The sequence below is a fragment of the Ursus maritimus genome, unplaced genomic scaffold, assembly GCF_017311325.1.
Source record: "Ursus maritimus isolate PB19 unplaced genomic scaffold, ASM1731132v1 scaffold_5, whole genome shotgun sequence".
Taxonomy (NCBI): Eukaryota; Metazoa; Chordata; class Mammalia; order Carnivora; family Ursidae; genus Ursus; species Ursus maritimus.
The window spans coordinates 14959437-14963862 of record NW_024426663.1 but is presented as its reverse complement, the minus strand read 5'-3'; the positions used below and the strand labels follow the sequence as shown (position 1 = coordinate 14963862).

At 44.0% G+C, this 4426-nt stretch overlaps 1 pseudogene; it reads left to right on the top strand.

Annotated features, from left to right (window-relative positions):
* The first annotated feature begins 1452 nt into the window (after nucleotides 1–1452).
* Nucleotides 1453–2012, top strand: LOC121100679 (annotated as a pseudogene).
* The last annotated feature ends 2414 nt before the right edge of the window (nucleotides 2013–4426 follow it).

Below are 4426 nucleotides of genomic sequence, written 5' to 3'. Positions count from 1 at the left end.
TTTCAACTCAGTGAGATGGGTGTTCATGACTTCGATCATAGTGAAAAAGTTACTTTATACTTGCTCTCCCTGCTTGTGCTCTCTTTCTCACTCTCACTCTCTGACAAATAATTAAATAAAATCTTATAAAAATTAAAAAAAAAAAAACAGGTGGCTTTCAGATCCTTGAGAAAGACATTTCTGGGTTGTAAAACTGGCAAGAGGCAGTTTGAAAGATTTACATCTGAAAGGGGCAGAGTAAAGGATATACAATAACAAGTTATCTACAGTAAATGCTCTTGGAAAAGGGAGATCCAGGCGCTTATAGTCAGGAAGAAGCCTGTTTAAAGTCAGTCAAGCTAAAGAGTACTTTAAAGCCATCTTGGTCAAGACCTGTGGGAAAATAGCAGCAAACTCATTTTTTTATGATTTACAAAACATGTGCCAAAGTGTTCTTGTTTCACTGGATTTCCTCATAAGACTGATAAAAACAATTTTATTTATTCAGGAAAAAAACTGTGAATCAGGCAGCTGAATTTATGTTCCCCTGTGTGATGCCCCCTCGTCTTCTTGGGACACAGTGAGATCTATACTGAGTGGACCACATAATCTCTCATCCTAAATGACCTGCCACAGAAATTACCGGTGAGTTCAAACACTGGCTACTATGACCTGAAAACAACAATCTTTGGATGTTACCAACAAAGAGGAAATGGAAATCAAAGTGCTTTCACTGCAGCCTCTCAGAAACTCCTTCAAGGGGGAAGCTAATAAAATGTAAAAGCCATATCAAAGAGGAAATAGAGTTAAGAAGTTGAAGAAAAATCTCACTCTTCTCCTAAGCTGCCAAACCCTTCCTGGGTTTACTTTCCTCCTTACCAGGCCCCTTGATCAATCAACTCAGTAACATCTACCAGCCTCTTTCGTTCACTTAGCTTCTTGTCCTAAATCTTAACCCTACCCTACCAATCCCTAAACTTGTAGTAACTCAGCAATTTACTTTCTCTACCATCCCTGCTATGAAGTTGCACACTATTGAAGAAATCTCAAAACTTAATCTACTGGCAGTAATTCATAGGTTAAGTTTCTGTAGACAGAATAATGGCCTCCACAAAGATACTCACATCCCTCCCCCCTAGAATCTGGGAATATGTGACCTTACATGGAAAAAGGAACTTTGCAGATGTGATTAAGATCTCAATATTCAGAGGTTATCCTCGATTACCTAAGTGAGCCCAAGTGTCAAGATCAAAGGAAAAGAACAGACCTAGAGAGATGGGGTGATGAGCTTTGAAGAAGGAGGAAGAGGCCATGAAACCAAACAATACAGGTGTCCTCTAGAGAGCTGGAAAAGGCAAGGATACAAATTCTCCCCTGGATCCTCCAGAAGAAACACAGCACTGCAGACACCTTGATTCTAGTCCCACAGGACTCATTTTAGATTTCTGAAATCAGATCCTCAAGGCAATAAACATGTGGCATTCCTCTGTGGCTGCCAACAATGACAGGGGGCAGATCCTAGTGCTTGGTGGCCAATGCCATCTCCTGGCCACACAGCAGACATCGTGACCAAGGAGGTACTGTTGAATGCAAGGTGGTACTCCTGCACTAGGAGGGCATCAACCTTTCTGGTAATTTCTACAGAAACAAGGGCAGGCCCGTTCAGGTGTGCTGCCCCATGAGACCACTTGAATCCAGGCTGCCCTACACCACCTCTAGGTGTTTGACGGGATCCCGTCACCTTATGACAAGTAAAAGTGGATGGTAGTTCTGCTGCTCTTGAGTCTGTGCCTCTGAGGCCTAGGTGAAAGTAGGCCTACCTATCTGGTGCTAGGAGGTTGGCTGAGTGTACCGGGGGTGACAGCCACCGTGGAAGAGAAGAGGAAGGAGAAAGCCAAGATCCATTAACAGGAGGAAAAAACCCAGCTCATGAGGCTATGGAAACAAGACCAAAAAAAAACAAAAAACCCATGAAGAAGAAAATTGATAAACACATGCAGGTATTTATTAAGACCCATGGACTCCTGGCCTGAGCATGATAAACACTGTTTATCCTTCATGCTTGGCCTGGCCTCCCTTGAATCCAGGGGCAGCCATCCAGGTGTCAAGGCAGCGTGGGCCTTAGAGAGCTGAAGCACAGAAGGGGCCTTGGTCACTGCTTCTGTTTAAAAAAGAACAGTCTTCTGCAAATGTATTTCAAATGTACTTCAAACAGCTCTAACAGTTGCGCAGACAAAATTCGTCTCTGATATACTAGTTCACAAGAGAGTTTTAGAAAATGGAGAGTTAAGGACAACCAGTTACTTTAGCTTTGGTATTTGCACGAGCAAGCTAGAAAACTAATTGGAACAAGGCATCTGTTTCAGCTTCCCACATGTCGGGTACTATACACCGCAGCTGTCGGAGAGTGCTGGGTGGGGGGGCAGTGGGAGCCTGGGGTTGCACATTCACAGTCATAGACTGGGCACGCACACCATACAGGCGTTGCCCTGCTGCTTCCCTGTATTGTGTGATCAGAAATGAATACATTATTTCAAAGTAAATGAATCAATTGTGTTGGGTTAAGCCAACTTAGTTTGTAGTAATATGTTCTGCTGGCAGTAGAAAACGGATAGTTTCCAACCTCAGGTGGGTCTTCAAACCCTCAGGAATTGTGATGGAGAGACTTCAAAGACCACTGCTTTCAGTTCCTTTCCTCCCTATACGTGCCTGCTGCTCAAGATTTCAACAGGTGCGATCTCTTTGCCTTCCCCTTAAGTCTGGGCTGGCTTCTTCATTTGTGTTGACCAACAGAGCGAGACGCAAGGGACACTCTGCCAGTTCTGGCCCCGCCCTTTCAGCAGCTTTTTGCTTTCTCCCTCTTGGTGGCCAGCGACCATGAAGGAAGTCTGACAGTCCTGAGACCATTGTGCTGGGAGGAAGCCCGAGCTGTTCCAGGCATCCCACATCCCAGCTGAGACACCACATACAGGAGTGCAGGAACCATCTTGGATTGTCTAGCTGACACCATATGAAGAACTGCCCAACTGAGCCTAGCTCAGATTTCAGAATCATAAATCATACATGGCAGCTTTTAAGCCACTAAGTTTGGGGTGGTTTGTTACCAAGCAAGAAATAGCTGAAACAAAAATATTTGTTTTCCCATTCCCTTCTCCCATTCCCTTCCCTCTCTGCAGATCATCTTTCCCCCTATTTTAGAGAAATTCTGGTCCCTCCAGCATATTTTCCATTGGTTTCAACCCTAATCTCCCCTCCCATACCTGTAGCCACATTGATTTTCTGGTCTTTCTTAGAATTACCCTCCTGATTTAATCCCATCCTGCATCTCAAAGTTTCAATCTTTCTGCAGATTCACTGTCATTCTGCACAGGCTCCTTTCTTCAGGTGGTACACACACCCAGGGAGATCCCCATCCCTTTAATTATAGCTCCAAGTTATTGCTCTCCTTTTTTGTCCAAACTTTTTTTTAGAAGAGCCTGCACATGTCATGTTGACATTGAACGCTCAGTCAGGTAGTGAGCTAAATCAGCGGAAGGACCTAATAAGGGTTGATCAAAGGCAAGAGTGTATGGGGGAGTGGGGCAGAGGGGACTGGGGGGGAGGTCTATTATTTAAACAGAATCCAGCTGCCAACACCAGTAAGTAAAGGTGGGTTTGTGGCAAGTAGAGGCAGAGGGAGAGGACAAATTTGTAGGGTTAAATGTATCGTACAGGCTGGGTGCAAGTCCCAGGCAAGAAATAGGGAGGGCACTCAGTCCAGCCAGACCAGGAGAAGGTGCAAGGTTGGGCCTTGATTATCCAGCTGTGCATGGCTGCTCTTGCTCAGGTGGACAAACAGGCCACTTCCTCACAGAAAGACTTGCCTGCTCCAGAATTTTCTATTCACTGGTGAGGGCTCCAACTCTATATACTTAATGGATTATACTCAGAGAACAATTAATGCTTAGATACCTACCAACAAAGCAACAATTCCAAATAAAGTAACATTGAGGTCAAATTACCACATTAATTATTTCAAATTATTTTTCCCTGAAGAGATATTCACTTTGGACTATATGTAACTAAAAATCTGCAAACCAGCTTTCCCAAAATAATAAATGAACAACATTTTTGCATTCTACCAGTAGGGTGAAATTGTAAAGAGCACCCGCTTTGGAATCAGACTGTGCGGTATACAGAAGAGGACACACACATATCAAAACAACAGTCCATGTCTTAATGCTGGAAATGGTGAAGATGTTATCTTATGTAGCAAGGGGAAATTAAAGTTGCAGAAGGAATTAAGATTGCTAATCAGCTGACCTTAACATAGGGTGAGTACCCTAGTTTATACAGGGAGGCCATTTTATCACAAGGGCCCTTCATAGTACCTGAGGAAGACAAAGGAGGAGGTAAGAGTGGTGCACTGTGAGCACCCAACTTGCCTTTGCTGGCTCTGAAGTTGGAG